This window comes from Lissotriton vulgaris, chromosome 12 (assembly GCF_964263255.1).
Source record: "Lissotriton vulgaris chromosome 12, aLisVul1.2, whole genome shotgun sequence".
Taxonomy (NCBI): domain Eukaryota; kingdom Metazoa; phylum Chordata; class Amphibia; order Caudata; family Salamandridae; genus Lissotriton; species Lissotriton vulgaris.
The window spans coordinates 803641791-803661814 of NC_141700.1; the positions used below are offsets into that span (position 1 = coordinate 803641791).

At 46.9% G+C, this 20024-nt stretch overlaps 1 protein-coding gene across 4 annotated transcripts in view; it reads right to left on the reverse strand.

Annotated features, from left to right (window-relative positions):
- Positions 1 to 20024, reverse strand: part of LOC147678793 (uncharacterized) — a 59592-nt gene that overhangs the window by 10575 nt on the left and 28993 nt on the right. For 2 of the 4 annotated variants that reach the window (XM_086946251.1, XM_086946248.1), the window contains 2 exons: positions 19471 to 19546; positions 11009 to 11094 (listed from right to left, as the gene is read on the reverse strand). The gene's annotated coding sequence lies outside the window, so the exon portion shown is untranslated. Of the gene's footprint in view, positions 1 to 11008; positions 11160 to 19470; positions 19547 to 20024 lie in introns of all 4 variants that reach the window. The other 2 variants (XM_086946249.1, XM_086946250.1) reach the window with 2 other exon arrangements.

Consider the following 20024-nt stretch of genomic DNA (forward strand, 5'->3'; position numbering starts at 1 on the left):
TGACTAACCGCAGGAATAGCACATCAGAGCAAACAGACGAGGTGGCTAACTACTCATTATTTGATTTTTTTTTAATGAGATTGATAATGGAGGTTTACCTTTATCGTTTTTTGCATGAGAATATAATTGAAACTGTTTTTAATGTAGGACTTTAAGTATAGTGTTTATTCTTTGTGAGACTGGTAAAGAGGACTGCCACCAGTTTGTGTTCTAATACGAGGTGCGAGTGAATATACTCAGGTGTTCTATGACATTGGTCGGTGTAAATGTGACCTCAAGTACTTTATTAAGCTTAGTTCTCGTTCGGACGACATAACTGGTTTATTAAGGTATTTAAATTGGACTAAGGATTGAAACATCTTTTGGTCAAAGTTTGCATGTTAGAATATATCTGAGAAGGAGAGCTGGGAACTCTCAGTAATTGTGCTTGGGTTTTATTGAAGGGAATTATTTTAGACATTTGTGCATTATTCTTTGGAGAACCTTAACAGTGGTTCCGAATGGTTTCTCAAAGCTTAATTGGGGTGAGTCTAGTAGGTTGTTAATGTAAGTGTGGTATTTAAGAGTTATTTTCATTTCAGTGTGTGTATATACGCTGTTGTGATAGAGCTTGGTTTATTTTCATTTTCTGTAGAATTGCATTGTTGCTTGAGAAATGAAAAGCTAATATTGGATCATCATCTCTAAGCAACTATTTGAGCTTGCGTGCTTCTGAACTTAGGGAGTATATTTCAATCTGTTTTTTGATGTTGACTTAGCACACAATAAGCTCATGGCAGTTATAGCCGTCTGGTTGAATTATAGTGGTGTTTCTGCCTGAGAGTGGTAAAGTGCATATTTAGACTTTAAAGAGTAGGAAGGAGTATGTCTGACTAATGAGGATGGTTTGTGCGGAGATAATATTAATTTAATTTTAATTGATACTTGTATAGTGCACTACTCACCCGCAAGGGTCTCAAGGCGCTTGTACGAATACCGCTGTGGAACCCATCCTGGCTTTCCCTGTGAGGCGTCCACTCCTGGGCACCCCCAAGGTGGAGGCCAGGCATCCTTAGCGTTGTGGGGGCCGTTGTGGAGATTAAGCAAGCTATTGCCCAGAGTTGCAGAGTGGGACTCCATGATCGGAATAGGCACCGAGGCTAGAATTATCAGGTCCGTGGAATTTTGAGCCCAAGAACCGCCGAGGCAGGGAATTGAACCCTGGTCCCGGGATAGACCTCTGCATCAGGGTCTGCCGCTCTAACCATTGAGCCACGCTTGGTAATCAATCATTTGTGGACTCTATGAAGTTAGTTTGGGCGACAGTATTTGACAGAGTTAAGGATTTGATAAGTTCTCTCATAAAGAATGGTACTTTTTTTACAATGAGGGAAATGATCATGGTGTGTTTATTTGCATTTATGATCGCTTATGTTGAGTGTAGAATAGTATTGTTTAATGTGATTTATTTAGGAGAATATTTTTGGGATTTTTTCTATCAGTATTGTAGAAAGATCAATGACATCCAGTGACGTAGACGTGTAGCATCAAAGATACGTTGTATGCAGTGATTTAGAGTATAAATGTTGCTTTCAAACTGGACTGAAGGTAAAAATCCTTGTGTATAAGATTCACTTTGAAATAAGAATGTTTTATTGGTATTTGATAATGCATAAAGTCTTTGGTCCCCATGAATGTCAATAGTAGTAAGATTGTTGGATATATTCATGTATAGGAGTTTTGATTGGTCTGTGATTGGTAAAAGCAGTTTGTGATTTGATCATATTTATGTTTTAACAAGCCTTGAAAAAGTGATGTAGCGTCGCGAAACTCATGTTGCCAGTTCCTCTTTGGCTCTTCTATTTTGAACAAACACACGCTGTTTGTAATTGAAACCCATCATTGTGGTTGTTCTTTTTTTTTATTTTGAAAATAAAGACTGTGCGGCCTTGTGCATATTAAGGATTTGTTTTAAATTGCTGTATTATAATACTGTATTAAACATGTATTAAAACGTTTGGTAATGTCAAAAATGTCATTTTTGCTTGTACATGAAAGAGGAATTATGTTAGATAAAACAAAGAAAAATAACCAATACATTTTTGGGCATGTAAAGAAACTGCATTTTCCTATTTTTTTTTATTAGTTGCCTTCCGCTACAGTAAAATAATTTATTGTGTTGGAGACAGTGGGGAACTATCACCTTGAGGTGCACCTATAGTCCAGGCAGAGCCTCCGATAATTGCCCTTTGATTCCCTCATGAAAAGACCAGCAGGCTCAAAAGCATCAGAAAAGAAATGGAAGTGAAGTCAGATTTGGGCAGCCAGCTATCGCCATGTCAAAAAGTGTTTGCAGTGTAGTCCTTGTAGAAACTGAGTGATGGCCCTTGCGGATGCATCGCTGAATCCTGGGTTTGCAGAGGTCCTACAAGTTAACAGCAGACTGGATGAGACATGGTTCACTTTCACCTCATGCATAAACATGCCTGGAGAATCAGAAAAGACTGCTTTGTTGGTATGTGCATAAGCACCCAACAGAAGGGGGATTATCTGCATGCAGCTGCAGTGGGCAATAAAGGTAGACCATCAATGAACTGTGTAACTGCCTGAGTGGGCTTGTATTGTACTGTAGGAGCTCTACCTTGCCTGCCTCTATGAAATCTAAAAGATGCATAATGTCTCCTAGGTCGATTAAGTGACTGTATGTTAAGAGGACTGTTAAATCTCCTTCAGATGAAGTTCAGTCAACACTTCGAGAGCGTACAAGGAATGTTTTCCGACTACCAACAAGTTCTGAAGAAAATGTCTAACAGAAGAGTGCCGCACAGTTAACACCAACTAATGTGGTGAAACAGAGGTACTCTGCACAGCTATGGAAAGCAGTGCTGTCCTGTCCATTTTTAGTATACGAAAGACCAACATCAGGACCACTGAGATGCTCCACAACAGAGCATCTCTAATCAAATGGCGTAGATTCAAGATGAATGCAGAGAAGACGGGGTGGCTGTGAATATACTACACTGCAGGCCTTTTTTATTGCACACATGTGGCAGCCTTCTAGCCCTTTCCTGTGAAAGAATTTATCCATTTGGAAAACTGAGCATTGCTGCACCTCAGCCTACCAAGGAGGCAAAGTGTTGCATTTCTTGGTTAGATCAATCACAAAGGTGTCTATGCAGGGGACTCCAGTCCTACAAGATGGAGGTGAACTGTCTGGTTTGGATTCCATTCATGAAAAGCTTGTCAACTGCTCGACCAGTCCGCTCTCTAAACGAGAACCCCCGTCATATAGGCAAACAGGAGGAACTAGTCCTGGAATTTGGCCAGTTTACAGCTCCACTTGCAGCACATTGAAACGGACCGTGAAAGAAAGGCCTGTAAGAACAAGAACTCCATCTAACACTTAAAAACATGTATTGGGAGGCTTGGATCAAGTCTGTTCCATAAAATGTTTATGAACAAGTCCTCTCAGCAAACGACCCCCGCCACCGTCATTGGTACTACGTCAAATCTATCATGACAAATATCTGAAAATGAATGATGAATGCACATCTCTAAAGACAGTTTGTGCTTGTGAACAACACCTCGGAAATTATACCCAATCGGATTGGGCTGGTTGTCCAGCAAGTGATTCCAGCAGTTTACCATGGGAAACTTAAATAGTGGGACACCAGGCTCCATGTATTATGACTCTAGAGAACAAACGCAAATGTCAAGCTTAAAACAGTGACGTGTTTTGATGAAGAAATCCGGTTGGCAGCGAGCCACTCTGCAATCGGCCATAAGTAATGTCTCTAGCCACTCATGGTCAGGCTGGCATTAAAGTGCTTTCGAGATGGTTATGGGGCACTTCCCAGGGGCTGGAGGTAGGATGCAGAGTAAACAGAGTGCTTCAGATAACCCTCAAAGCCACACCACCATTTCTGATTAAAGATGGCACAGTCAATCAATCAATACTGGTTAGGCTCGGCTACTCACAAATGAAGGTCTCAAGCCGGGGAAAGGGGGGATTTTGTAGGTCTGACTGGGTGCTGAGGTTCATTCGAAGAGACAGGTCTTGAGATCCTTTATGAATTGTGTCAGTGCTAGGATAGTCTGAGGTGAGATAGTTCCAGGTTTTTGCAACAAGGTAGGAGAAGGATCTTCCTTCGGTTCTGTTCTTGCTGATCCGAGGCACAGTGATGAGAGCTAGTTGGGAAGAGTGGAGGTGTCGGGTGGGTACGTGGAATGTGAGGCGGTGGTTTAGGTATGCTGGTTCGGCATCATGGAGGGCTTTGTAGAAGCGTGTGAAGAGCCTGAAGGAAATTTTTTATTGACAGGGAGCAGTGGAGTTCTCGTAGGTGTTTGGAGAAATGACTGGCGGGGGATGTTGAGGACCAGTCTGGCTGCGGCATCCTGCACGATCCAAAGTTTACTAAGGAGTTTCTGAGCACCGCCTGCATAGTGCGTTGCCATAGTAGAGTCTGATGCTGATAAGTGGGTGGGGGACAGTCTTCCTGGACTCAGTGAGGATCCATCTGAACGTCTGTGAGAGGGGGGGGGGGGGGGGGGAGGGGGTTGGGGGTTGAGGTGCAGCTTTTAGTTCAGTGGACCACTACGAGTCTTTCCAAGCGGGGGTGTTGGGCCCCAAGATGAGGAAGTTGGTTGGCTTCAATGAACTTGGGTGTTGGCTAACTCTGGGCATAGTACTATGCTTCGCGCAGAGCATGCGCAGTTTGCACTACTACGCACTACGCCAAATACACGTAGCACAGTGCAAAAACTGTGCTACAACACGTAGCTTAGTAGCAATATCAACAATACCCACAAATGCTTTCACAAAGCAATTTTACATGCTAAAAAGCATATTACCAATTCACACAAATGAACTGTGAATGAAAATATTAGGCAATGAGAGGTGATGATTTTGGGGTCCCCCTAACTTAGGAGAGGACCAAACTGATGCCTTTAACACAGAGCATATCATGCTGAACGATTTAGTGGTGGTCCCATCCTCCTAGGACCACCCCAAGCACAGCAATGGGCAAAAATACAATCCCAACAGAAGGTCCTGCAAAGCATTATGGAACAAGGTTAGCAGTGGGCAGTGAATATTATAGTGTCCAATATCAAAATAATTCTACAAGGAGCTGCAGTTCAACTAGTTGTCACTAGGTGTCCCTCACGAGAAATGCAAAAGCATTTGGTACGGATTAGCTGGTGGTGATTGCGGGTGGCATTCTTGAGGGCAGTCATGCTGTCTGTGGTCTGGTCGATGCGCCAGGCCGAGGGTGCGGCAGTTCTTCTTGGAGTTCTTGAGTTAGTTGGTGAACCATGAGGCTTTCTTGCTGCCGGGTCTGCTGGGGGGGGGGGGGGGGGGGGGGGGGGGGGTGTCTTTAGTGGTGAGAGTTCATCTGCGCAGTCGGTGATCCACTGTGTGAGGTTGTTGGCTGCTTCGCTGGGGTCCGTTGTGTTGGCGGGGGAGTTCCGGCTGAAGGAGGTGGTGAGCTGATCAGCGGTGATCTTGCTCCAGTTTCTGCGAGGGACCTGTTGGGGTGGTGGTAGGTCGTGGTTCTTCTGAAGCTGAAGTGGACGCAGCTGTGGTCAGTCCAATGGAGTCCGGTGGAGTGGCTGAAGGATACATGTTTGCTGGAGAAGACTGGGTCAAGCGTGTGGCCGGCGTAGTGGGTGGGGGTGTTCACCAGTTGCTTGAGTCAGATTGGCGAGGTTGTCCAGCAGGGCGGCGGTGTTGCAGTCCTTGTTGTTATCCAGGTGGAAGTGGACGTCTCCTAGGAGGATGTAGTCGGTGGATGGCAGGGCGTGTGGGCTGATGAAGTCTGCAATGTCTTCGCTGAATTGTGTGCGAGGTCCCGGGGGTCTGTAGATGAGGGTGCCTCCGAGTGTGGTCTTGGGGTCGGTGTGTATCTTGAAGTAGAGGTGCTCAGCGGTGGTCAGGGTGTCATCGGAGTTGGTTGTGATGCGGATGGTGTTCTTGTGAACGATGGCGATTCCTCCTCCCGTCTGGTTGACGTGGTCCCTCCGGGTGATCTTGTATCCATACGGGATGGCGACGTCGGGCGAGGTCGCGTCGAGCAGGTTTCAGAGTTCGACGGCGTGTCTGTGGACGGACCCATGTGTTGAGAAGGATGCACTTGAGGTGGTTGCTGCTGGTGCTTGGCTTTGCGGGTGCGGTGCAGGTCCGGAGGCAGGTGTATTTGCAGGCTTGGCAGGTGAATGGTCCTAGGGTGAGTTTCGCGGTGGCTCGGTAGCAGGCGGGTGTTCGGCCGGTGTTGAGTGCGTGGAGGGTTGCGGCGTCGTATGTTAGTCGGGTGCGTTGGCATAGTCGAGCTCCAGGGTTTATGGCGCTGGTCGCGGTCCAGGCGCGGACGGGCGCAGACGGGCTTGCCTTTGGCGAGCCTTCGGCGCACCATTGGCGTTCCCGCTGCGCGTACGTGCGGTCTGCCATAAATGGAGAGGGGGGGGGGGGCGAGTGGGGTGGGGTGCGGTGAAGCTGAAGGACACGGGAGTGGGGCCGCAGGGGAGCAGCAGCGGGGAGCGGGAGGGGTGGAGCAGCGGGAGAAAAATGGCGATAGAGCAGGTTGCTGCTGGTGCTTGGCTTTGCGGGTGCGGTGCAGGTCCGGAGGCAGGTGTATTTGCAGGCTTGGCAGGTGAATGGTCCTAGGGTGAGTTTCGCGGTGGCTCGGTAGCAGGCGGGTGTTCGGCCGGTGTTGAGTGCGTGGAGGGTTGCGGCGTCGTATGTTAGTCGGGTGCGTTGGCATAGTCGAGCTCCAGGGTTTATGGCGCTGGTCGCGGTCCAGGCGCGGACGGGCGCAGACGGGCTTGCCTTTGGCGAGCCTTCGGCGCACCATTGGCGTTCCCGCTGCGCGTACGTGCGGTCTGCCATAAATGGAGAGGGGGGGGGGGCGAGTGGGGTGGGGTGCGGTGAAGCTGAAGGACACGGGAGTGGGGCCGCAGGGGAGCAGCAGCGGGGAGCGGGAGGGGTGGAGCAGCGGGAGAAAAATGGCGATAGAGCACAAAAAACAATCCGGGGCACAACAGTGGACGAGAAATACAGATTACTGGCACAACAGTGGAAGAAACGAAATAAGGGGCACAACAGTGGACGCGTAATACAAATAGTGAGGCAGATACAATTACCGGCAGTGGCGGCGGCAAACGGAGACTGGGCACACGCAGGATTGGCCACCCGGCGGGAGGAGCAACCGGCTCTGACCAGGTCAGGTCACAGCTCCCCGCCTTGCGGACACCACGTTAAGTATCTAGTGGGAGGGAGGAGCAGCTGGGAAGTGAGAGCGGGGTGGCGAGTGGGGAGGGGAGCGGTGCTGTGAAGCTTAAGTAAACGGGGGTGGGGCCGCGGGGAGCAGCGGTAGGGAGCGGGAGGGGTGGAGCAGCAGGAGAAAAACAGCGATAGAGCACAAAAAACAATCAGGGGCACAACAGTGGACGCGAAATACAGATTACTGGCACAACAGTGGAAGAAACGAAATCAGGGGCACAACAGTGGACGCGCAATACAAATACAGGCACAACAGTGGAAGAAACGAAATCAGGGGCACAACAGTGGACGCGCAATACAAATAATGAGGCAGATAAAATTACTGGCAGGGGAGGCGGCAAACAGACCGGGCACACGCAGGATGGGCCACGCGGCCCGGTCAGGTCACCTCTCAGGTGCCGCAGACCCCCTGGCCAGCTCCCCCTGCCCTGCACTAAGCCCCCGGCGACCCCAAGGACACCTCCCCTACCAGCTGTGAGTGAAACCCCGCTCGTTTCTCAAAGACCAGACAGTGTTAAATGGGACAGGGCTAGTGTCAGCTACTCCAGCCGCCAGTCCCACAGAAATGACCTTTAACATACAAAAATGAACATATGCAGACGCCTGTAGAGCCAGTTGTGACATGTGCAATTCATCACTCAGTGGGCTAATTATCAAAGACATATGATGTCATTTCCCATCACAGCCTGTTTGACAGAGGAGTTTCTCGAATTATGTGACGTAATTCACATATGTCCTGCCAAGCACCGCGTTTCTGCAATAATTATGTTACTGTATGTTATGTTATAGCATGTTACGTTATAGTATTATATGTTTGTGTGTTTATGTTACGCTACAGTCTACATTCTATATTTGTGTTTTGTTATTCTGTTTTAAATTTGTTTGAACACAGTCATGTTTGTGAAGTGATTTTTAGGTTACGTATCTTGTGTTACATTAATCGGTTATATTTTATGACACTTTTGTGAAGTTGTATTTTGTTTTGCTGTTATGTTGTGCCATCTTATTTGATATCACCTGCAGTTAAATGTATTTGTTTTACAACCACGTTTGATTTGTCTTTTTTTTTTTAATGACAAACAGTGTCATGGCGTGAACCCTTGCTCGTATGTTCAGTTTTACTTCATGTTTGCTGTGTCTTGTTTTGCTTCCTTAATGTTTGTTATGTTACATTACTGTATGTTAAATTATATTATATTGGTTTATTGGGTTATGCTATATTATGTTAAACTGTGCCGTGCTGTGTATGTTTTTATTGGGGTGGCCTGCGATAAGTTACAGAACCTTTCTTAATGTATGTGCCTTTTTGCGGAGGAGCTTTTATTTCATGGTTTAGGGGGTGGGGTGGGGGAGCTAAACTAATCCACGCCTTTTTTCCCAAAAAAATGTGTATTCTGTAAGGGCGATGGTAGCCCTTTCCTGGGCTGGGTACACGGAAGATCCGAAATAACCAATGACCAGGCTTGTAAGATGGATGTAACACAGACTTGCTCTCTGTCTCCCTCGCACACACAACACACACCTTCGGTTTCTCACACACACACATCACATACACTCATACACACCCTCTTTCTCTCACACACAAGCCACAACACACACACACACGCACATCCCACACCACTCACTCTCCCTCAAACACAGTCTTCCTCTCTCTCACACACACACAACTACACGCACACAACCCACAACATTCACACTCGCTCTCACACAATCTGCACGCCGTTCTCTGCAGGGATTGTGATTTGTGCAGCACGTCGGAGGTGAGCGGTGGAGAGCGAGGCTGTAAGCACACGGGCTCTGCCCTGAAATCGCAACGCACGTAACCAAACCCGTAGCCAGGAAAGGTGCAGCATTGAGAAAAGTAAACTGTCCGATTTTTGGAACCCTCAAATGTTATTCGCAATTCCCTAATATTACGTTTTCTTTTTTTGTTTTTAGATATCCCGTTGCTGTTGCTTCTAGGCACCACAAATAGCGTGTTACTGTTAAAATGCAACATTTTGATGCTGGATCCGTGTGGCTCAAAGCGTAGAGACGAATGAAAGACTGAATGACGCATTTCCCGTGTTTATTCTCAAGTGTTTAAAATAATACACAAATCCAAGGCGTTTTCACGTGCTCTGAAGTCAACACAAGAATGAATGAGTGGCTTTCTTGTTGGTTGCTGCATAACACGATTGAAGTTTGCGCCCGAGTTCTGTGCAGGGAGCTGCTCCGTTTCTCCCTGGAACGAGATGTCTTATTCCGGCGGCGGTCGGGGGGAAAAGGCAGAACAAAAGCTCCGGCATTTTTGCGATTCGGGGTGTGTATTTAGCTGTTGAGTGACAGATGAAGTCACTGCTTAAAAACTGCAAAAAACACGCCCCCGAATCGCAAAAAGACATGGCTTGAACAGAGTGATGCCCTCCCCTCCAATGGCTGGCCAGCATTTACAAGGCCAGCCAATGGAGAAGAGGGGCGGGTTCAAGCCCCCATACTGCCAAAACATAAAATCTCAGACTCTGCCCACTGCGTGGGACGCTAGTCCGAGACCTAAAAAGGGATGACTAGCATTAGCTTCCTAAGAGGTGAGATGTACAGGGAGATTTGAGTCAAAAGTTATGAACTAAGATGGAATTTATTTTCCCTGATCTTACAGCAATGCTCACTCGCATGCTCAATCCTGACACAGAACCCTGCATCATCCACTTGTGTTAAGAATGACACTCCGCCATTCTGCTTCAACTGGAGTGAAAGACGTTCTTAGAGACTACATGGATACATTAAGAAATCCAATTTAAAAAAAACTAGTGGTTTTCTGTGTATTATGTTGTTACAGGTTGCCAAAAGAAAATGGCACCACAAGAGGATTCCCCTCAGGTTAGAAACAAAGCTAAACACTCCCAAAAAAGATGCAGAAAGGCCTGTAACTTCTAAAGGGCCAACGTAACTCAGGATAATTGATCGTATGGTTGACAGAAGTGGTCCTTGAAGACTTAACGGAGTACACAACCTAAGTAGTTTGGCCTGCAGCATTTTCCTCTCGACAATCCTTATCATTTTACTTTGTTCTACATGACTAGTTTGTCCAAGGTATGCTTGCAGCCCATGAACGTGGTTATAAGTTATCGCGCGCACCTACAGGGCTGCTCTACTTGGCAGCATATTTGACATGTTAGGCAACTACTCTGAACAGCATCTGAGTGAATATTTAAGCTTTATAGAGAATAGGATCTGTGTTGGTACTTATCAAAAAGTAGCAGACTAGTGAATCGCTCCACATTTAGTGTCTCAGGAATGCAATTTCACAAGCATTAAATATATTGCTTACATGAGCCTTTCCTATAGGGCTTTTGGTATGTATTTTAAGCATCAGTGTATTAAATTGATTTTAAACAAATGTTCTAAAGTGTATTCTTGATACTAGGCAAGTAGGATGGCGACAAACTAAAAAACGTCCCCAGGCATGAAGGGAAAGCTGCAGAAAGACCAAAGTGACAGCTTGAAAAGAGTTACAAACAGAAAAAACTGAACATGTGCAAAAGCAGTTCCAATGGCCTCCTTGTAAATAGCACGGCTCTGCCGTGGAGCCTGGAAATGTAACTGTGGAGACAGAGTGCCAAATAAATGGAAAGGAGGACACTGTAAACATGTATAGCCATGTAACATTCAGTGCTATTTTCTAACTCTGAGGTGGGGAAAAGGGGTAATAGGTTGGCTTAGATTTTGGGTGGGGAGAGGAATGGAAAAAATAAAGTGTGCGCATATACTTACCATGCCCTGCACCAGTACCACTCATTGTTATAGAGATAGGAGGCTTTCTACAATTCTTCAGTCAATCCTACTTCAGAGCCATTGGTCTTATACGGGTGTCGCACGGAGGCAGGAGCTCGTCTGCGGGATTCTCTCGTGGCTAGAGTGCTGTCTATGGTGGAAGGTAAAGGAAAGTTGTTTAGTCACTGCCCGCAATTTCAGCTGACCATTGACGGCGCAGGGGGGGCGTCGGAGGATGGGGGGGGGAGCTGTTGGGGTCCTTGGTGCAGGCTTCACTGGCTCGGGATGGTGGGGATAAGGCTGGGGCTAGTTTGGGGTTAGTTTCTGGGCAGCTTAGGGGCAAGAGGTCTCGTGCCGCACGCAGGCAAGGACGAGGCGGCCTCTTGCGGGGCAGTGGTGCGCGTCTGATATGGGCAACAATAATAGCAGCAGAGGGGATGAGGCCGAGCACACGGAGGGTAGGTGCGAATGCTGGGACAGGCGGGCACCCGGTAGGACTTGTGCGCAGTGAGGGGCACTCTGGAAAGGGTTGGCTGGTTGTAAATTGTTGGGGGCTCAGGGGAGGGTCGTGGATGCGTGGTTGGGGTTGGGAGCACAAGGGTGGCTTGGCAGGACAGTGGGGAAGGGTGTTCGGTGGGGGTGTGGGTGGTGGCCTATGCGGAACTGCCGACACGCGGGAAATGGGTGCGGGGTGCCGCGCAGACAGTTGCCCTCAACAGTAAGGGGAAGAAAATAAATAACGGCGCGGAGGGTTCGAGGCAGGGGGTCAGGAGTAGGGGTGTGCTCTGTCACCGGGTGGGCAGGATTACGGTGGTGCCCGGGGTGGGAGCTCAAGGACAATAAGGGGGTGGATGGTGATGCAGGCCAGGTGGTGGAAGTTTGCAGGGCAGGTTGGGGCATGCTGGACACACAGTCAGGTTTGATGGAGATGTGTTGAGAGGTGCACATCCGTCAGCGGGGGGCGGCTCGCTAATTGGTGGGGGCTATGTTTTAGGAGGTAGGACTTGGGTGGAGACAAAAGGTGGATGGCTGCAGGGCGGGCACTGACGAGGCCTAGGGTGTCTCGTACTGGGGGGCGGGTCTATAATAACAGTGCGGTTTCAAGGAATAGGGATGGTGATGCAAGAGCTGCGGGTAGAGGTCTTGGCTGCTGTTACGCGGAGAAGTAACGTCATTTGAGTAAGAGGGCGATTTCACCTCTTAAAGATGATAGCCATTTAAGTGACAATTAGGATAAGGAAGGGGCAGGAAGAGGTGGGAGCAGGAAAAAGTTGGCGACACTCCTCCTAGACCCCCCCCTACCCCCCTCTGTGGAAAGTTAAATAAGGAGGCAAGGGTCAACACAGCAGGGATAAGAATGTCTGCATGACAATTTGGTAGGTAGGAGGTTCACTAGGGGAATAGTAATAACAGACCTCTGCCTCTCAATAGCGTGAAGATCCCACTCCTCTTATCGGCAGGGAGAGTGTAATAAGCCGAAGTTGAAGTCGGAAGGATTGTTTCCAGGAAGCGTGTGTTGGCGGCATTTATGATAAAGGCACGAGTAATGTGCCCACGGGGGCGGTGGAACACAGCCTGGCAGGAAACGGAGCGCAATAGTGGTTAGAGAGGGGATGAAAGGGTGACGAGTGAGGGGGCAGCACAGTGGAGCAGCGCAGCTACCAGCGCCTCAGTCAAAGGACGTGTGCACCTCTTTGGGTGCAAGGGCGCAGCGGATGTCGAGTCAGGGGTGCACCGTGATCAATGGTGCTTCTGCATATCATGCCCCAGGGGTAGCGCTCCTCCGTACAGCACATGGACTCCAATTACATCTAGGTTTCCCCCTCCCGCTATCCTAATTTCTCCTCTGTCTCAGGTTGAAGGGGCGGGGTGGGGCTTCCGAGGAGTGTGGAGGGTTGCTTTGCCAGGCACTGGTGAGCGCTACACCCACGGCTGGGCCCCGGGTGACTGGGGGTGTAGGGCTGGCGGGGGGGGGGGATAAGAGGCGCTATGCAGGGAGCAAAGACTTCGCGTTATCCAGTGGCATCGTTCAAAACATACAGGGCCCTTTAAAGACTAACATTTGTAAAGTAAAGTTTCCGCTCGCAAGTTTCAAGAGAGACAAACTATTTTAAGTTTTACCTTATTCGTTATAGCTGCTGTCGGCATAACGTAGAAAGATTTAACTTTATGAAGAGCCTTTAAGAAGCTTCGAGAGGTAGAGTCAGCACATCCCGGCCTCTGCAAGGATGCGGATGAGCGATGCCGGCATCCATAGTTGTTATGCTTCCGGGTGATAACATTTGCTGCGCGTGCACTCTGGTGAGACGCTAATGACACCATGCCGCTGGTGGTGCTGTGTGGGTTCCCCTGCAGTGGGAGAAGCCGGCATGTGCGGGAGTTACAGGAACAGCTTTCTCAAGCGGGGTCACGAAAGGTGCTCGTGCACACACGCTTAAGCACTGAGCAGGCGTGCTGCCACCTTGCCTGGGATATGGGCGGGGATGGAGTACGCGGAAGTCCGGGTCTCCCGTGAGATGAGTGAGCCCCGCGTGGAGAGAACCCTGCAGAGGAGACTGAAGAAGTCCGGAGTGGCTGTGAGTGGGGCTTAGTTGTAGGGGGGCTTGGAGTGCCTGGAGGAGCAGTGGTGACGCGGGGCTCCCATGCCAAAGGGAGAGCCCCGCGGAGGCTGCAGATGTCCGGAGTGCCAGTAAGTGGGCCTTAGTTGTAGGGGGGGGCACCGTGCGCTTGTGTGCGCGCGCATGTGTGTAGGTGTGCAATGGCGGGGGGTTCTCTGTATGTGCGTGCATGTGCGCTAGTGTCTGTGTGTGCGCAAGCGTGCAGGGGGAGGTGTGGCGGTGTGTGTGTTGGAGCTTCCCAGGAGACAGGAGACTGCCACAGCGTGCGCGTTCCGCTCCGATTTTTGAAGATGCGCGTGGCCATCTCTTGTCTCCTGGAAAGCGGAGTCCTTGACAATAGGTCTCTGGCGAGACAGCACTTCGCGCTGTAAACTCCACAAGACCTAAAAACTGCACTTTGCTTCTAGATCTCTAGTAAGAAATGCACATTTATCGCCTGTTTAGCCGTGCAAAATACAGACCACCCAGCCCTCCTCGATCAATGCTTTGCGTTCAATCATCTCAGAAGTTGTTGTACTAAATAACAGTAATTTAATATCTCTTCTCCCACGCGGTCCCATTTTCAGGGCTACTCCCCTTTCACCACATTTCCTTACATGACTTTCAACTGTTCGTCTCATGGAGTTTAGAACGAAAAGTGTGTTGACCAAAACCTCAACTGATAATCAACCTTAAAATTTCCACAACTTGCTTAAACCCAATCTCATCTTTAACGCTGCAGCCACAACCAGAGAAAGCAAGCAATGTATTTCATGAAACGCTGTATTTGGGGGTGGCAAACAGATGGTGCCTCACATCAAACTAATGTAAACTTTGCATTTCCTTCGAAGCAAGCATGTAAATAACTAAATGAATTTCCATCAAGTGTATGCAACTTTCTCAGAGAAGCCAACTGAGTTCAAAACACCAACATACCACAATGGGAATGGAGAATTAGCAAATGGCACACCAATTTTAATATTATGAAAAGTGTGAGTGGGAATCCAGTGAGTTGACTATACAAGTCTCCATAATAAGGAAATCCTCGACCCATTTCTAAAGTCGGGAGGTCCAGCAATTTGATGACCAGACAAATACAACTACATCTTTTTTGATGGGGGATACTATTTGCAGACCAATGGAGTAGCCATGGGGGCAAGTTTTGCCCCAAATCTGGCTATAATTTATATGGATGCATATGAACATGATTTTGTTCTTAATGAATGTAATCCGTATAGAGGATGTATGAAGCTTTGGCGTCGTTATATTGACAATGTCCTTTTAATATGGAGAGGCAATGAGCAACATCTTAAGACTTTCCATGCATGGCTCAATGAGAGAAATAAGAACATCCAATTCTCACTTGACTGTATCAGAATGCCATAAACTTCTTAGATATCACCGTTACGAAGTAGGAGGGTAAATATCATACCACCCTTTTTAGGAAACCTACTGAAAAGAATACCTTGTTAAGATATTCGAGCCACCATCCTCGCAACCTCAGGGATAACCTCCACTATGGTCAATTCCTGAGGTTGCGGGGGAACTGTAGCCGCAAGATTGATTATTTTTTAGATTCAGCTGTATTGATGGAGCGACTATTGGACAGGGGTTACCCTAGGAGCCTCCTCAAGAAAGCACGTAAAAGAGCATGGTTTTGCATTGGGAACATTTGTTTGAGCCCAAAGTCAAACAAGACAAAGAAAAAGAAAGGATGTCATGTGTTACTACATTTAACAGCCGTAGCGCAGAAATCAAAGAAAATTGTTAATAGTCACTGGCATTTGGTGGCAGATGAAATTGGTATACCAGAACCACCTATGCATGCATTCCGTAAGGGGAGGAGTGTAAGACTATGTGGTCTACTCGTTCTTACCAAAGAAAAATACAGAAAATCAAACCACACTATGGAATATACCTCCGTTGTTGGGTCATTATAAATGCGGTGCATGTAAGGCCTGTACCATGACCATGGATTTAAAACAATGTACATACAATCATTACACCCACATTTTAGGACATCACACAAATTGTAATACCATGGGGGTGATTTATGCAATCTTTTGTCCGTGTGGGTTTATGCACATAGGCCGAACGGTTCAGAAAGTTAAAATTCGTATTCTGCAGCATTGCAGCAGAGTGCGTTGTAAGGTATAAGGGGCACCTTTGGTTGACCACTTTGTAAAGTTTGACCACCAACCAGAAAGTTTACGATGATGGGTGATTGAGAAAGTCACTAAAAATCCACGGGGTGGCAATTTTGCTAGCATCCTCGGCACCTGTGAATGCAGATGGATGCATGTATTTGATGCAGTGAATAAGGGCCTTAATGTATATGAAGGTCACCAGGCAAATGGCCTTTTTTCAAAATGGTTCAACAAATGTTTTCCTTATTAAAGTTCACTTCCGGTTTTATCATTTATGTGAATTGCATATGGAACATCCTATTAATATTGCATAGTAGGTGCAATTCCATTATATGTATGCCTGCATATGTTCCTTCGCAATATTTGATTTCCGTGTTTTTATGTATATTGCATACCATAATTTTACTGATCTATAGGCTGTCTAAATGCGGATTCTATTCATACATAAATTTATAAATGTATCTGTTTGATAATTAAGTGACTTACAATTAAGTTGCTTTTTTAATGTAATTGTGAATTTTTCGTTTTAATTTCTGTATAACTAACATGCCTTTCTAAATGTACATAGGATTATGGAAGGTCTAGTGGGAATATTGTTAATGGTCATGCACTGTCCTTCCTCCCTGTCCTCTCTATACATATGTCTTGCGAGTAGTATTTCTTCTATGTTTACCCCTTGTTTATCAGCTTTACCAATGCGCATGGATATTGATTTTTCACGATGAGTTGTTTTTTCCCCAGCAATTTGAGAATTAACGCGTGAGGAAGCTATGGGGCAAGCCTAATTTATTTGCCTGGGTTTGATTGGTTTAATCGCACCTTTCGCGTCTAGTAGTGTTTCTATGTCAATACGAAGTTACTAAGAGCACGCCAATCCCGGTGCTTGTTGCATTTACATACCCGTGTGGCCAATAGCGGTGGTTGTTTCACACGCCCGGGTTTTATAAACCTCTACATAACAAGCGTGTTTTCCAATGTCAGGTCGTTTGCTTTACGGAACCTGTATCAAGACGCTTGAATACCCCCGCTGATGACGTCATACTAAGGTGCGAATACGCCATCTGGTGTTATGTCTGTGCTGCAGACATCTGAGGGCGATGGGGTTACTCTAGCTAGTGATGTGTTACTATGAGGCGGATACCCCATGTGGTGGCGAGGACCATGGGGTATCCGCATTATATTGCGGATATAAGGTGGCCTGGAAAACGACCCTCAGGATTTCAGGCGCTGAGCAACAGAAGTGTCTGCTCATGTGGCTGTGTGTGTCGCTAATATGTTCTGAAATCAGCAAAGCACGTTTATAGTTGACAACAGCGGAAGAAATATTTAACCAATACACAGTGCCAGCTAATAATCGAATAGGGAATCGTTACTCCGAAAGCATCGTCCATAAAATGCTCTTCGGGTTTGTTTTATGTTTTTTAATACAGAATCCAAGCACATGAAGAGAGAACATTGGGGGCAGCAGAGAGTGAAAGAGCAGTGCCTGGGGGAGACAGCGGGAACACATGCACTCTTTTGGAGTGCTTAACAAACAAGCATTGGCCGCGCGGCCAGGCCGCAAAGAACAAACAAAAAAAACATGAAGAAAAACAAGAAGTCTATGGTGGTGTGAACAGATGAAATAGTTTCTCCATTTGGCACAAGTTGAAGCTGAGCAGAGGAAAGGCAACGCTGGGAGGGGGGCTGGGCAACCATGCCAGCAATCCGATTCACGCGCAGATGGTCCTGTTTATGACCTGCGGAGCACGCAAAGTGGCTGCTGGCAAATGGCTTTGATGTTCTGGTCTTGCTTTGTGGGAGGGGTAGGGGGAGCAACACCAAGAGATAGTAATTTAGAAGTGTCATTTTTGCTCAAGGTGAATAGTTAACCGAAAAGGTGTATGGGACTGGGAGGGTGTTTCATTCCAGCATAAGTTCATCCTCTTTATATTAACCTTCAAGATCTGCAAAAATTCCAGAAAAGCACTAACTGCCTGCACATGTGACAACTTGTGAACCATTTTCAGGCTAATGTAAATAGCACTTTAAGACTATATGTATGCATTCTCTTTTTTATTACTCATTAGCAGGTTTGAAGGAAATATATGAAAATGAAAAACACTGACGGCCGGAAATGAGAAATCGGTCGCCAAGCCTCGTGCACTAATTTTAAAAACGAGCCTGCGTGATCGTTAAAAAATAATAAGCAGCTAAAGTTACAAATAAGGACTGCGAGTTACCACATTAACCCTTTCGCTGCGGCGGCTATTCCGCCGCAGCGCTAACGGGGTGGGGCGGCCGCATGCTGGTGACAGAACTGCTCCGTCACCAGCCGCGGTTGAGCTGTGCTGGTGACGGAGTGGTTCCGTCATGACCCGCCCCGCTAATTAGAACGGCCGCGCAGGCGCGGCGGCCGGGCCATGACTGAACCGCTCCGTCATCAGCACAGCCCAACCGTAGCTGGTGACGGAGCGCTTCCGTCATCAGCAGGGGAGGGGTTAATATAGCTCTATCACAGAAAACAACGCCGAGTGAAACTTATTGAGGTCTAACTGCATCGCATCTACGGGAGGTCTGCAAAGTGTACCCACAGAGTGTGAGCCTCCGTACTTGTGAAGAGAAATCAAATAGCGAAGATGGACAAAGGTGAAGCCGAAAACGGCCGCCATCTTTAACTGCGATCAGATATGTGGCAATGGTAACATTATTCAAAGGAACCCAAAAGTTATAAAAAATAATACAGTGTTAATGTACACTGTGATGCAAGGTAAGGGCAAGCAAATGTCCCAAAGATAACATGAAGTATACTCTGAAGAAAAAGATAAACGAGAATGAAAAATATAGTGACTCAAAGATATTTAAAAAAAAAAAAACCCTGGGTGCATGAAACCATGTGGAAAAACAAAGGTTAAAGCAGCAGAAATGAAACCAGTACCACAGGGTGTAAAACGTGATCAAGAGGAAGATGGAAGACTAGATCCACGAGTAAGAAATGGGTAAGGGCTAGCATACAAATCAGCTGGGGAAGAGTGACATATAAAAACAGTCTTCACAGAATGTTGCCCACAGAGAGAAAATAAGCTCTCGGCATTGCTGTGGCGGGGGAGCGCATTCCTTTGAAGTCTGATGCGAGGCAGAAAAATGGCATGTGCGACGTAGCTGGTTTGTGCACGCGCCTTTATCACATAAACTGTGGCTAATCCGCCGTTGGCAGACTTTTCGGACTGCTTACTAGAAATCTCGACAACAAGCATTGCTAAAAGCAATGCTTTAGGTCGAGACCTAAAAACAAGCTAAAAAATACACAAAGCAAACAGCAGAGGAGTTCCATAAATATCCATTAAATAAGGCTCAATAGCTGTTCAAGAACGTCTGAACTTCCACTAATTTTTAAATGCCTGCAACAAGCGTGGCGTTGGACATTTGTTCTGTAATTGAAAGTTTCATTGACTGATTTCTATGAGTGTGTTTCGCACAAAAAGAGTTTGTTATTGGTAATCAGAGTTCATAATAGGAGATTTGCTGCAATGTATACAGAATATACAAAATTAATATACAAAAAATGTATACCAACAATATGGGGTTAGAGAATGTATAGGCTACAAATTCAGAAGAGTTTAAAAATCCAACTCTGTGCAACAGTCCATTGCGAAATGTATGGAAATCATTGTCTTACCAAGCATTGTACTGTAGACTAACTCCAAGGCACTGGAAGGATCTGGTGGAAGATACTTACGAAAAAAACGCACCACAGTATCAGTTCTTCGGGGAAGCTCTTCAGTAATCTTTGCGTCACCTCAGTTCATACAGGCCTACAAGAAGCAAAATAAATCAGGTTACGGTTCGTCAGTTTGTGTCCACACTTCACAGCACATGTATTCAGGGCACCTTTCATGTAAGGCTGCTAATCGTTGGCAGTCCTGCAGGACTTCACAAAAAGGCATGTCACTATTTCTTGCCAATTCTATTCTGGTGATCACTTTGTTGGTTAGACATCCCACGCTGCGCTTTGATCTGGGATACCACTGCATCTGGAGAAGCAAGCAGCCACTCGTGTTCCACTTCCTTCACAGAACCAGCCCCCAACTGTTAAACCAGGCGCTCTGTACTCCACCCTGTCCTTGAGGGGTCATTGTATTCTACCCCCACAAAGGCACTCCGCCACCATACACAGCGCGTTCCTCCATCAATACATTTTACATTTCTAACTAGCACACTGCATACGCTCTGCTTTTAGTATGCAATATCCCTAAACACAGTCATCCACCAGTGAACACTGCTCAGCTGAAA